Raw genomic sequence first — 16,243 nt, forward strand, 5'->3', positions numbered from 1 at the left:
ATTCACTTATGAAGCTTAGTTTGGCTGGTTATGAAATTCCATATGTACATCATGGAAACGAGTGCATGTGATACACACACACACACACGCACACACATTGCATACTTTCATTTTTGTGTCCATTTCTTTTCTGATTTTATCAGCAGCCAACTAAAGAAAATAGAAAAAAAAATTGGTAATTCGATCTTTCATGTTCTGCATCTTCCAGCTTCACAACTTATAGTTTTCTATTTTTATTGTTATTGTGATCAGAATGAAAATGTATACAATAGAATCAGAATCAGGTCAGAATCAACAAAAATACTATAATGTTTGTACATGCTTTCGATGCAGTTTGTCTCTGCAAAGGGTGTGTGTGTTTCTATGCACATGTGCATGTACACAAGTGTGTAAATAAGTGTTTTATTCATGATGGAGAAAGGCTGGTCAAAATGATTCTGAATGAGATAGCACCACTACAGCAGATAATCAGGTCTCTATCAATAAAACAAGTCATTAAACATGTTTCTAAGCATCTACTCAGTATCTGGCACAATGTTAAGTAGTGTAAATATAATCATTAGCAAAATTCAGCTTCTACCCTCAATGGTATATGTGTAGAACAAATTGGTAAAGCTGGAGTACATTTCAGGACCAAAAACAGTTTCTGTGTAGTTCCCACTTCATCAAGACCATGTTGTATACCTCTCATACACTTAAGCCATAGGGAAGCAATTATTCCATCCATCCTTTTACAGGGTAGTGGTGGGGAAGAAGAGCTGACTGTCATGCTTGAATTCACATAATTTCATAATTAAATAATTTCATGTTACATAATCTCGATAAACCTAAAATCCAATATATGATAAAGATAGTGTTTCAAATCAGTGGATAAGTGATAAACAGTTCATAAAATGGTGTTCAGATAATTGGCTATATGTATTTTATAGTTGCACAAAGGTATAATATGTCATTAATAAATATTAATTCCATAGTGGATGTCAAATACACTTTTCCAAAATATAAAGAAAAAATACCATAGACAAATATCACTTGCAACATTACGGTTAAAATTAAATATCCAAACATAGCCCTAACCAATAACAGAAAATTTAAAAAAAAATTTATGGATTGGAATTTGTTAAAATATAAAACTTTTCTTTTTCAGAGGATACAATGAATATGTGTAAAAAGCAAATATCAAATCAGCAACAAGTGCTTGCAGTTCACTTGACATATTTAAAATATGAGTAGTTCCAACAAATCATAAATAAATGATTAGTAGTCCAATAAAAAAAAGACAAAGTACATTGACAGGAAACTGTATGAAACTCATGAACACTAAATGTCTTAGATTCTCTATTGTTAAACAAAATGCAAAAACAATAGAGAACATTATGAATATGGAGTTAATATTTAACAAAATTATTTTATCCATGTTATAAGTAAATATTTACATCCAAAAACCCTTGTTTTCTCTGAAAGTTGTCACTTATGAGTCTATTTTGAAAATGTTTAAAGAATAGTAATTAATTAACTTTAATAAATAGGTACTCCTATTGAGGGAAAACAGACATTTCCATAATTTTTCTTCTGTTTCTAATCTAGTAGATGGTAGGAAAATAATGACAATTGCATATTCATACCTGGAGAATATGCATTCCATTTCTTTTAAACTTTTGCATTCTCAAAACTATATTGATACCTCAAAGCATACCCTTTGCTGTTGAAAACAGCCTTTCAAGTATAAAGACACACACATCACTTTCCTTAAATCTTATATAAGGCAAGGGCCTAGATTCCTATCAGAAAATGTATTTCAAGAATGCTTTTTTAGTAGTTCCTGTGGCCTTATCTTATAGAGGAAGGTTTTTTTTTAAACATACACACAGTATTTGATGCACATTTTTATTGGAAAGAGCTTTTATTTCCTTAAATGTTTTGTTGTCTAAGTGTGAAAAGTATCCTGCAGTGGAATTTAGTGGCACAGATGCTTATTGTGATAGATGAGATGAACTTGCTTCCCTAAGCATGCATGGTCATGAAATGCATCTGGCTTCTGTACGTAAAAGTCAGTTATGTTCCCAAATGTGTCTCTGCATTTACACAGACGTTTAGGGGCAGACACCCTACTGTTCCCTCAAAAGGCGGCTCTGCTTAATTATGAAGTTCAAGTTAGACCAGAAGTTGGAAAATACTAAATTCCACATTGCAGACAGAGCCTGAGCAGGTGATGTCACCACTGCATTCTAAGGTGGCAAGTCCTCAGAGAAGTCACTTATCACCTTACCATGGAGAAAAATAACCGTGTCCAGAACACAAGAGGATGCTTTTAGGTAGCGTACAATCAAGTGTGCAAACCTGTGCAATACATACCAGATGAAATCCAGTTCAGAGGCTCAGGAAAACAAACAAATGAGGATATGCTTTAAAAAATAGGACTTAATATAAACAGTCGTGAGAGTAAAACTATTGCTAAGCACATAGGAAACATAAACCAGGCTTTCAGGAAGGAGTTTGGCACATGTGTGCACTGGTAGGAGGTGTAATGTGCAGAAATCCGGCCTTTTGTGGCATAGCAACTAAAGTTCCTTTTCTATTGTCCAGACAACCTTAAATATTCCTTTATGCAGTACTATTTTAAAAAGGCCATCTACTGTGCACAATGTGTTAGCATCAAGGACATGAAATTTATCTGGAATATACCAAAACTTTAATCAATAGACTAGGACCAAAGCTTTTAAAAACAGGTTTTCGTAGATAAATCATTATAAGTTATTATTTCCTCGCCATAGGTAAGGCATGATAGATAACTTTACTTTTTCTCAGTCACTTAGTGTGTAGGTAGAATAATGACCCTTAGCAGGATGACCTTTTGAATGTGTTGTCAGGCAGCATGGAAGCATTATGGTTAGAGGTGGAATTAAGATTGCTAATCACCTCACCTTAAACTGGAGCGATTATCCTGAATTATCTAGGTGGGCCCACTGTAGTCACAAAGAACCTTCAGACAGGAAGGCGGAGAGACCAGAGTGAGCAGAAGAGCTTGGGTAAACTGGAGCCGAGGCTGAAGTGATGTGCTGTGTCCAAGATGTGCAGAGGCCAAGAGCTCAGGGATACATGTGACCCCTCAAACCTGGTGAATTCTCTCCTGGAATCTCTAGACACAATATACACTTGATGATACCTTGATTTTAGCACACTAAGACCCATTTTGGACTTCTGACCCCCAGAAGTATAAAGAAAAAAAATGTGTTGTTTTAAGCCTCTGAGTTTATGTTAATTTACTGTAACAGCAGTAAGAAACTAACACAGTAAGACGGCTTTTATTTTTATGTGATGTATAGAATTAAATTGGATATGCAAGGAAATATTGGAAATTTATTGATTTATTTTTTTGTCTGAGCTGGAGTCTGGCTCTGTCGCCCAGGCTGGAGTGCAGTGGCGCGATCTCGGCTCACTGCATGCTCTGCCTCCCGGGTTCCCGCCATTCTCCTGCCTCAGCCTCCCGAGTAGCTGGGACTACAGGCGCCGCCACCACGCCGGCTAATTTTCTGTATTTTTAGTAGAGACGGGGTTTCACCGTGGTCTCGATCTCCTGACCTCGTGATCCGCCCGCCTCGGCCTCCCAAAGTGCTGGGATTACAAGTGTGAGCCACCGCGCCCGGCCAGGAATTTATTTTCTTAATATAGTTCTTCATATTAGAATAATGAGAACCATCGAGTAATGAAGTGTTCTATTTTGTGAAGGATGATTATATAAACAGTACGAAGGTTAAAAACCGGGCGGGACCGGCTGGGCACAATGGCTCGTTCATGTAATCCCAGCACTTTGGGAGGCCGGGGCAGGTGGATCTCTTGAGCCCAGGAGTCTCAGATCAGCCTGGGCAACATGTGAAACCCCATCTCCACAAAAATACAAAAACCAGGCAGACGTGGTGGCGGCGCCTGTGGTCCCAGCCACTCAGGAGGCTGCGGTGGAAGGATCGGAGCCCGGCACGTGCAGGCTGCGGTGGACCGTGATTATGCCACTGCGCTCCAGTCTGGGTGACAGAGTGAGACCTTGTCTCCATTAAATAAATAGATAAATAAATATATATATATAAGTAAAAGAGGAGGGTGTCTTTTGAAGGCTATTAAAGTCGTCTAAGTGTCCTCTGATTATATGAGGCTGGAATGGTGCATGGAATGTTGTGTTGAATAACCTGATACAGTCTCTGAAACTATAGAAGCATTAGTAATTTTAGCCTGAGAGTGCTATAATCTGGGATAATTTGGTCCAATACTTCCAGAGAGGGTTGAAGTTTTGAGATAGCTGGAGTTATTTCAGTTGAAGACCTGAATATGAGGCAACTGGATACTCAATTACAATTCAATTTCTACTCTTTATATAAGGTAGAAATGGGTAACATGTGGGACACTGTGTTAAAAGTAATGCAGCCATAGTGTAGTGGTAGAAGCAGATGAAAAGTACTATAATAGTCGTATAGATGAGGTACTGGAAAGAAGCAGAGTTGAAAAATTGGAGATAAATGTCAGTTTTCCAGAGCCATGGGATGAAAACCAAACAGGATTACAACAGATTCAATTCACTCAAGATGTCTAACTTGGTAATAGGTCAGAAAACTCAATTTGTCGTATTTTCTTAAAAGTACACAAAAATGTTCCTTTTGATAAAACACGTGTAGTGCACCTTCGGATTTGATTTTTCTTTATGTTCTGTAAACTGCTCACAGTAAAACAGAAAAAAAGTCTGACAAATATGATGGTCCTTAAACCTTGTAGGAGTATGATGCTTCTCCAAAGAATAGAGGTTTTCCTAGGAAGGCCCTAAGCAAGGAATCAAGTTTCCTTTTGCAAGAAATAAAATTCTCAAAAGTTCCCTGCACCTTGGAAAGGCTCTGGTTGAAATTAATAGCACAACGTTATTTATTTAAATTTTAACTTTTAAGTTCAGGGGTACAAGTGTAGGTTTGTTACAGAGGTAAGCTTATGCCATGGGATTGGTTGTACAGTTTATTTCATCACCCAGATATTAAGCCTAATATCCATTAGTTGTTTTTCCTGATCCTCATAGCAAATATTACCCCCATAAAGTTTTATGGTTACTTTTTACTTATCTTCTGATTAATGCCATTAGATTCACCAATTGAAATTATTTTTCAGTAGTTTAATTCCCTCTAGAAGGTTTAAAAAATGTTTCTGAATTTCCTAAGTCTTCTTTCTTTGTTAGTCTTCTAAAAAGCTATATTCAATAGAATTCATGTGCTTAGGTACAGTTTCACTAAAAGCGTATCTTCAACATTTGATCTGTTTAAAAGTTCTTAAGGTGTTAAGGAACATTAGGTATCAGAGTTTATGGCATTTGATTAATCTGAATAAATCTTGGCATCAAATTGAATTCAGCAAAAGTAACAGTGATAAATCAGAGAGCAATATTTGAAATGTCTCCAGGAAACATTTTAAAACAATTTTTAAGTTCACTAATTTGAGTCATTACACTTGGCCCTAATATGGTAGATTTTAAGTGAAGCTCAGTCGAACCTGGCAGATATCATATACAAACTTTTAACAGTCCTAACAATTCCTGTACCTCATTTGGATAAAGATTATTTCCAGAGCATCAGTGCTTTGACCAGAAAGGCATTTATTATTCTGTAACACTTTTCTTGAGAAATTAGCATGCTTCATCATTTGAGTACGCTCTCTCAGATAAGATTCTAATATTTGGGTGTGAATAAAACTTCAGGGCATTGAAAACAGCTGGAAGATAGACAATAGGGTGATCATCCTCTCTTGTCATTCTCTATCAAGGTCCTCTTTAATTATTGGCCTAAACAGCTATAACTTTATGGTGAAAACAAACCGCTCGGATATAGCGTTAAAGGTTGAAATAATGAATTATACATAAATCGATTTAGTTCAGTTATATTCTGTTGAATTGGGAGAACATCGAATTTTTAAATTTCTCTGCATTTCTTGAAGTTAGGAATAAAAGCTGGGGTGGGGTCTCCTGAAATAATGAGGTCTAGAATAATTTCTGTTAAATTTACTTTTTAGTAGGATAAGTCTACTAAAATCAATATGAATGGAACCTTCAATGTACCACTGAAGATAATTAATCTTTGAGAGGTTAAGTAACCATTACAAGGTAATTTACCTAATTAGCAACTAAACCAACCAAATTTTAGATTTCTTAACTTTAAGACTATTGCTCACATAGTCACGTAAAGTATATCTTCCACATAGTCACAGGCAATCACAAGCTAACACGAGCAGTTAGCACAAAATAGATGTTCCACATAGAATGCAGAACAAAAAAAGACACTTTAAAAATCCTTTTCCCTTTTCCAAATTCATATTTAAAAAGTTTCTTGTGGAATTTCCCAAATGCCAGCATGGCCACATATAATACAGATTGATACTCAGACCTCTAATGAGAAACAGTTAGAATTATGCTAAACAAGGAACATTCTATATTGATTTCACAAATTCTCCTCTTTCCACTTATGGTTTCTCATAAAATGTAACATGTTTGTCTCGTGTGGAGTCTGTATAGAAAAAGTGTGATAACTGAAGATATAGACACACAGGTGTATGTATGTCTGTGTGTTCCTGTGTATTATAGCCTTTCTTTAATGGTTTTCTCTTTATATTTATATATATATATATATATATATATATATATATATATATATATATACTTTAAGTTCTAGGACACATGTGCACAACGTGCAGGTTTGTTACATATGTATACATGTGCCATGTTGGTGTGCTGCACCCAGTAACTCATCATTTACATTAGGTATATCTCCAAATGCTGTCCCTCCCCCTCACCCCACCCCATGACAGGCCCCGGAGTGTGATGTTCCCCTTCCTGGGTCCATGTGTTCTCATTGTTCAATTCACACCTATGAGTGAGAACATGCAGCGTTTGGTTTTTTTTGTCCTTGTGATAGTTTGCTGAGAATTATGGTTTCCAGCTTCATCCATGTGTCTACAAAGGACATGAACTCATCCTTTTTTATGGCTGCATAGTATTCCATGGTGTATATGTGCCACATTTTCTTTTTTTTTTATTATACTTTAGGTTTTAGGGTACATATGCACAATGTGCAGGTTTGTTACATATGTATCCAGCCACATTTTCTTAATCCAGTCTATCATCGTTGGACGTTTGGGTTGGTTCCAAGTCTTTGCTATTGTGAATAGTGCCACAATAAACATACGTGTGCATGTGTCTTTATAGCAGCATGACTTATAATCCTTTGGGTATATATACATATATATATAAAAAAACTATATATATATATATTTTGGGGACGGAGTTTCTCTCTGTCACCCAGCTGGAGTGCAGTGGCGCGATCTCGGCTCACTGCAAGCTCCGCCTCCCGGGTTCACACCATTCTCCTGCCTCAGCCTCCAGAGTAGCTGGGACTACAGGTGCCCGCCACCATGCCCGGCTAATTTTTTGCATTTTTACTACAGACGGGGTTTCACCGTGTTAGCCAGGATGGTCTCGATCTCCTGACCTCATGATCCACCCTCCTCGGCCTCCCAAAGTGCTGGGATTACAGGCATGAACCACCGCGCCAGGTCTCTATTTAAGTTAGCTCTGTCCAGGGCAAACCAGCATTTCAAAGATACAAACTGTTTTTGCAAAAAACAGGTATACACCTATCCATAGTGCAGACATTATGTCTACTTATTTCTCTCTAAATAGATCTTTCATTTTAACAAGTACTTCACCTTCACAAAATTTAGTTGAGTCAGTGAACTCTTATCCAGATGCTATATCTTGGCCAGATTATCAAGAATTAAGCCTCACAGATAGGCTGTTTCCATTTCCTTTAACAAAGTTTATCAGTCCTGAGTTACTTCTTGATTTCTTGCCAGTGGCATATAATGATGACTCAGCCAAGTCAGTTCCCAGAGTTGGACTCTTTTTTTTCTTATACACAGGAAACTTCTTTTCCAAGAATACTTGTTCCAGTTGCTCACAATCTTCATAGTTGATGATTATAGAATGATCTATGTACTTTCAGTGTACCTTCAAAAATGAGATCTGCAGCTGGATAAGACGTGTGTGTGTGTGTGTGTGTGTGTGTCTTAGTAGACTTAAACCGTTCATTGAATAAGAAGCCTAGTTGATAGTGTAAGGTGAGAGTTAGAAGAACAGGGAATTATTTGGTTTAAGGAATTGTGAAGAAATGTGCTATGCCATTAAAATTTTTCTCTACTTTTGTGTTAAATCTTAATTTTGTGCAGAATTTACTAAGCTGCAGGAAACTGTCAAAATTGACTCTTGCTAAGTTCCATATTGGTTTGTAATTATCTTAAAACAAAAGTTGGTTGATACTAAAGTGCAGTTTTTCCTCTAGCTTTCATAAATTGAGACAGGTCTTTTTCTCACCCTCCACATACCTATGGCTGGAAGCCGAGGTGGTTGTTCTTGGTTCCTGTTACAACTTCTAGACTGTTAATTTCTCTGCTCCTTGCAAATTAGACTGTTCCTTTGAAACTCAAACCCCTTGGAAATATCGGCCATGCCCCTTTGGTATTACCATCATCAACAGACCTCCCTCCTGGGCACTCTGGTCTTATTTTTTTTTTTTTTTTGAGATGGAGTCTTGCTCTGTCACCCATGCTGGAGTGTAATGGTGTGATCTCGGCTCACTGCAACCTCCTCCTCCCGGTTTCAAGTGATTCTCCTGCCTCAGGTTCCTGAGTAACTGGGATTACAGGTGCATACCACCACACCCAGCTAATTTTTGTATTTTTGGTAGAGACGGGGTTTCGCCATGTTGGCCAGGCTGGTCTCGAACTCCTGACCTCAGGTGATATGCCTGCCTCAGCCCCCCAAAGTTCTGGGATTACAGGCATGATCCACTGCACCTGGCCTCTTGCCATTTATTTAGGCTGTAGATCTTTTGCTCAATATCATCTTCAGGCAAGTTCAGCCATCATTTTAGTGGCTCAGCTTTCACGTGAAAGGACCAGTACAAACCTCGGTTCCCCGTTTTTTGACATCTTTATTTCCATTACTTTTTTTCTTTCCTCCACTTTATTGTCATCAAATCTGAAACATTTTCTATAAGGGTATATACCACCAGGATCTAGATGCAAATATTCTGCCTCCTGGACATCACTCCTTGCCAGCTCGTTGGCCCAGATGTCCTCATTCCTACAACCCTTCATTTTCACTGAGACTCTTCTTAGGACACAGCTGCTGCTGCTCCCTCACGATCCATCCGTACTCTCTTGCTTTCAGTTTCCACGTTTTCCTCCTCAAATGCCATAGTTCATTTTTAGCATTCCCTTGCAACTACCCTGAGCTTCATTTTCCCACAATTTATTTGTTTCTGTTTCTCTTCCCAAATTTTAAATATTGATGTTTCTAAGGGTTCTGTCCTAATTGCTCTTCTTTTCTCTCCACACACATACTCTCTCTAAGCTCTAAACACTACTAAACAGCTCATAATTTCCAGTCTTAGAGTTTGGCCCAGACCTTTATTCTGGGAGTTGATGATTTACATGACAATAGCACTCGAATAATTCAGAGGTAACATGTCCTGGTTTCCCACATGTCAGTAAGTGGCACTGCCAGCCATGCTAGACGCTTATAAGTCATTTTTGGCCCTTCCTCAATATTCTGACAATATCCAATTCAACATTCATTTAAAAAATATTTTGGTTCCAAATACATCTGTAATTTCCTCCACCTCTTTTGATTTCCAATGTCCCCAGCCTAGCCAGAGCCACATATTTTCTTACCTACGCTTATTTTCTTAGGTCATCCTTAGTCAACCTACTTTAATTCTTAATCTCCTACACCCTGTTAGCTACAGAGAAACCAAAGTGATCTCTTAACATGTCTTTCAGTTTCCAACTCTCCCACTTTTCTGGTGTACTTGGACTAACATTTATGTTCCTCATCATTACTAATGAAGACCTGTACTGTTTCACATATCCTTCTCTTTCAGCCACGTCTCACATTAGTCTTTCTCCCTTCTGTACTTCATCCAGATTCCTACTTTTCAGTTTTTCATTTCATCCAATTCACAGGTTTCTTCTACATGCCAAGATCTTGCTCATATATTAGGGTCCATGAACACTGGGGGTTTTTCCTAAAAGACGAATCTTTCTGTAGTGTATGAAAAGCTAACTCTTTTTATTCTCAGGTCTTACCTTAAATATTCTCACTTGAAAGAAGTGGTTAGAATCTGTATAATCCAAATTAATATTTCTTTTTTTCTTTTTCTTTTGAGACAGGGTCTTGCTGTGTCACCCAGGCTGGAGTGCAGTGGCACAATCTTGGCTCACTGAAACCTCTGCCTCCTGGGTTCAAGCAGTTTTCCTTTCTCAGCCTCCTGAGTAGCTGGGACAACAAGCGCACACCACTACACCCGGCTAACTTTTTTATTTTTAGTAGAGATGGGGTTTTGCCATGTTGATCAGACTGGTCTGAAACTCCTGGACTGAAGTGATCCATCCGCCTTGGCCTCCCAAAATGCTGGGATTACAGGCATAAGCCACCACGCCCGGCCCAAATTAATATATCTATATCTAAAAATTATACGTATGAATCTTATATAATGTGAATTAAGATTGTATCTAATGTTCGCCCCAAAACCCTTGTTGTATATTCAGTCCCTTGCTTCACTTTGCATGTGAACACATTTTGTAATAATCTCTTCTCTTTGCTCAGTTGGGTTTCTGTGCCTGTCTTCGTCTTCAGAATTGAAACCCTGGGAGTACAGGACTGTGGCTTTCTTATTCACCACTGCAGCTCCGTAACTAAGAGAGCATCTGATACATATGTGTGAAGGGAATTGGTTAAATATAGACCACTATGTCCAGTGGAGTCCACAGCCTATTCACTTCATGTAGTTTCCAAGAAACAAAGGCTTCTCAACATATATTAATGAATGAGATATGGGCCAGGATATCTGGTCTGGCTGGAGATGGCTTAACTTTGAGTTCACTTGAGAGGGTATCAGTGTGAGCAGGGATGCTTTCACTCACTTCAAGAATTGCATGGTGTTTAGGGGGAAGAATCACCCTGCTTCTCTGGAGAGACATGAGGGCTCTGTGGCTCCTGTGGGCTCTCAAACTGTTGGAAGATGACTGCTAAACCTGAGTTTTCAGGTCTCCTAGTTATATTCATTTAAACTTATAGATGATTTGTCACTATTTTAAGTTGTTTTTCACTGAAAATTCAGTCTGAATATAGAGCCTTATTTCATTCAGAACAGAAAGAATGGGTTACGGTGAAATCTGTTTATCTATAATTTTTAAGTAAGTACAATTTTATAAACCAGTTATTCCTAACTTGAGAGGCCTGGAGGATTTATTACAATGTGTATTTCAGGGCCACATCTGCAGAAGTTTTGATACAACATTTCCTTACTAATCCCCCTGACAGCACATTTTAGCAGGCATCCTGTGTTATTGAGAAGCAGAACGTTTATGCACCACACTTTGGGAGAGAGAAGTGCATGTTATGTTACCATTTAAAGATGCCTGGTTCTTGTGGGGCAAATTGGCAAATGATTTATCTGAACTAATGGCAGAGTGGAATTTTAATATTTTAGGGTTTTCAGGAATCTTAGAGCTGTTTTCATTTGTCTCATACATAGAGCCTGAACCTTGAAGACATTAATGAATTTGTCACAGAAATTAAATTGGGCCAAAATTTACATTTCCAACCCATGTCTGTGCTCTTCATTCTAAAGCACAATGGCCTAGAGTCATATTTTAACCTCTAACTTTTATCTTATTAAAAAATAAAATAAAATAAATAATTGTAAATACATGCATGTATTATACCTATATATACAATTTATATACATTACAATATTAATTTGAACTACACATGACATCACTAGTAAAGGCCAGTTACAGTTTAGACTGAGATAAGCCCTGTGAGAATTTACTAAGATCAAAAAGACTCCTTTTAATAGTGACTCAGTGGCACCTACTCTAAGGACAAAGGCTCCAGTATGTATCCTAATCTAAGTTATTACTGAATGTGAGTCCTGTGATAGCTTCTAATGAAAATTTCCCATTGGAAAAAATCAATGTTAATAACTGGAACTCGAGAGCTGTAATGGGTTCTGCTGTGTTTTTCGGGCTTAGACTGTGTGCTATAATATGCTAAGAAGAGGAGTTGATGACCTGTGAGCTCTGGTCACTTCCTGATCTCATTTGATTCTTTGGTCTTTAGTTTTAAAAGGGTGATCAGAGAGGTTGCTTTATAATGGAGAAGTTGAACAAAAGGACCATCAACCTGCAGGCTCACTGGCACAGCGCAAGTTTCACCGGATAAGCATTTCAGTAAAGAGGACTATTGCCAACAGCAATACTTGCAAGGAAGCTTTGTTCCAGAGAGGATTTTTGTTTTTAAAGAAGCTGCTAGAAAAACTGACACTAGAAGCTAACTAGAGTCACTCTTTCTAGATATCAATGAAATTGTAAGTCTGAAGACATTACTTACCTAGATACAGAAATGGACTTTATTTAAGAACCAACTTTATACATATCTAATATACCTAGGCTTGTTGATCAAGTTGGCTGGCTGGGGAAGAATAAGACCATCTAGAAGATCCACATGATGAGAGAAAGCATTCGGGGAGGGCAGACAGATACTTGATGCTGGCCACAGATAGAACCCAGAGACGCTCTGTGATTGAGGTGGTTCTAATACCTAGAAGCTTCGATTTGCTCTTATAACGTGTTCTAAAGCCATTTAATTCAAGACTACCCTTCCTGGTTGGTACCTGTAGATGTAATGCATCTCCTAAGGTATTACTCTAGGCTCCATCGGACAGAACAACTACATGGAGGTAGGTGGTGGAGCCTCCGGACTCCACGACACATTTCACAGTGCTGTTTACTCCAAAACACTGGCCTAATTGAACTAATGTAGCTATTGGGTAAGACGAGAAGTAATACACGAACATTCTTAAAGTCTGTTCTCTTTTGCCTTGTGACCTTAAACATTTGAAAGACCAAGATGAACACTATTGAATAGAATTGTGTTTCCATCGTCATAACTAACCTGAAAGCCTAAGTTTTACCTCTTTCACTGCACATCCGATCTATTTTATGGGCAGAAGAGCACAATGGGCTCAGCTATCCAGGCTTTAGGAGTTATTTTAATCTTTAAAGAACAATAGACACAAGTAAAAGTACATACATAAAGTAGGTATTTTATATTTAATTTTTATTTTCATATGCATGAAAAGGGTGTTCCAAAAAAAGATTAGAGAAGTCCATGGCATGTCTTTCTGGTTAATGTTACTTTATTTTTTGGTTCATCTACCATACTACTTACAAGTTACTTGATTTTGTTCATGGAAAATTATTTTAAATGAATTGATTTTACTTTTCATCAGCACAGTTGTTGACTAATACCAAAGTTAGTTAGAAGGTTATGATTTTTGTATTTATAGAATGGCAGGGGCAGCATTTAGATAATACATCATAGTAACTTGGCATTTATGAAATATTAGTTTTCCATAAACATGAACTCAGAGAGGAAGGTTACATTTTTTTAAATTATAATAACATTTTGAAAAGCATCTGTCCTTTAAAATGTTACTGAAATATATATTGGAACTGGTGTTTTAGATGCCAGTCCTTCCTGAAGAGTGTTTTGAGATTTTTTTCAAATACTGCCTCAGTTCTATATAAAATAGAAAAAATTCTGCCTTGTAAAATGACTACTGGATGTAGGTAAGAAGAAGTTAAGGAAATATTACATAAAAATAGATTTGCAAAGGTAATTTGCTGGAGGATTATTTACACTTTGATGAGTGGATCTGGATATTTTGATACTAAGTGAAAGTGGTTCCACTGGAATTAGAAGGGAACAGAGATCTGCAAGCAGGAGTGAAAAGAATGTGTGTAAGCCGGGCACGGTGGCTCATGCCTGACCTCAGGTGAGCCGCCCACTTCAGCCTCCCAAAGTGCTGGGATGACACGCTTGTTAAGTGGTACTCTAATTAATCAGTAACTTAAACCTCAAAAGAGATTCATTATGTACACAAAATTAATCTTGTGTAATCAAGTGTATAAGTAAAATTAATTGAAGAAATCAAAAAACGCACGGTGGCTGACACCTGTAATCTCAGTGCTTTCGGAAGTCCAGGTGGGAGGATCCCTTGACTTAAGGAGGCTGAGACCAGTCAAGCAACACGGTGGGACCCATCTCTGTAAAAAAATTAGCCGGGGATGGTGGTGCGTGCCTGTAGTCCGAGCTACTTGAGAGGCCGAGGCAAAAGTATCGCTTGAGCCTAGGACTTGGAGTCTGCAGTGAGCTATGATCACACCACTGACTCCAGCCAGAGCAACAGAGGGAGACAATGAGAACACGTGGACACAGGAAGGGGAACATCACACTCTGGGGACTGTGGTGGGGTGGGGGGAGGGGGCAGGGACAGCATTAGGAGATACACCTAATGCTAAATGACGAGTTAATGGGTGCAGCACATCAACATGGCACATGGATACATGTGTAACAAACCTGCACATTGTGCACATGTACCCCAAAACTCAAAGTATAATAATAAATAAATAATAAACCACAAAACACTTGTAATTCCACATCCAGATATATAAACCACAGGAATACTTAGATAAACACACGCTATACACACATATAGTATATATATGATAAAATATATTTGTATGTTCAACTTGGGAAAGGTTGATGATTTTAGAAACAAACTAATAATTCTTTTGCCTTGTGCTCTAATGATTTTCAATATGAAGATGTATTTGGGATCAAATACATGAGGCTCCACATACAAGACATCTTTCTTTCCCCTCTTCTCAGCACCATTTTTTGGCTGATTATTGGACTACAACTGGGAGATCTAGAACTAAATTCCTGCTTAGTGTTTACTTGTTCAGAGCATAGGCTTTGAAATCGTCCTGTTTTGCCTCAGTCTCCACAGTGGTACCTACTAACCTCATGACTAGGGGATCGTGTAGCATTTCTCTAAGCCTTGTTTTCTTAGCTGTGAAGTGGTAAATTTTGGAAGTGCTTTGTTCATAGGATTTCTGTGAAAACTGAATTGGGTAAAGAATGTAAGGCATTTAGCACAGTAAAATAACCTGGATTACAGTAACTTTTCCAGGAGTGTTTATTAGTACTTAAACTGTCATTGTCATCAAAATTCTGTTTTTACATATGAACTTAGAAATGTCATTGTAACCTTCTCAACTCATTTGGTCATTTAAAATGGAGAGGTTGAGTTAGGTGTTTCTTAAATTTCTCTTTAGCTCTGATACTATGAGTCTGACGTTAAGTAATGCAAAGTTGGTAATTAAATCTTCCCCTTTCGTGATGTAGGAGAAAGGCATAAAAAATTTCTGGGTGACTGGATTCCCTTGCAAGTTTATTAGAATTGTAATTACGTAGCATTTTGAATAAAGCATTCATTCTGGAAATCATTAAGTTTATTTTTCTTAACTCCGTTATTTTGTCAACTGTGGAAAAATTGGGATTTAGGAGTAACCTCTGATTTAAAATTCCACCTACTAACCATTTAAATTGTAGTCTTGTAATTTCCTAACTTTAGTCTTGAAGGTGTTTCTCATTCTTATGCGTTATTATACTGTATTATATATTTATGCAACATAAAATTTATAGTTTTAACTATTGCACATGTTTACATATGAAAGGTGTAATTTTGAACTTATCATTATTAAATTTGCTAGTTTTGCTTCACTATTCATTTTGGACACTTATCCATATTAGTACATGCAACTCAAGTTTATTCTTTTGAGCTACTGTATATCATTCAAATGTATGAATAAATAACCTTGCTTTGGTGGACATTTAAGTATTTTCATGTATCAGTATGAAAAGCAGTTTCAAAATGAACATTCAAATATACATTGTCATATATGTGTATAATATTTGTATATATGAAGGTTCCTGTGGGTCATATATCTGAAATCAAAATTACAAGTGTTTTGTACCTTCTATAATTAATTTTACTCTCAATTTTAAGTAAACAAGATTAGTTTTTGCACATGATGCATCTCTTTATTCAGTTAAAATTACTGACATAATTAGAATACCACTTAAAACTTGAGAATATTTTCAAGGGTATTTATGCAAAACTTACATAAATGTGTTGAAAAGTCCTTTTGTATATATGTAGAGATTACATGGTATGTTAAATTCATCAATTTGCCTAAATATCAAGTTATACTTAAGTAGTGTCCATACACCATGCTTTTGCTTGACTGA

This window comes from Symphalangus syndactylus, chromosome 1 (assembly GCF_028878055.3).
Source record: "Symphalangus syndactylus isolate Jambi chromosome 1, NHGRI_mSymSyn1-v2.1_pri, whole genome shotgun sequence".
In the NCBI taxonomy this organism is placed as follows: Eukaryota; Metazoa; Chordata; class Mammalia; order Primates; family Hylobatidae; genus Symphalangus; species Symphalangus syndactylus.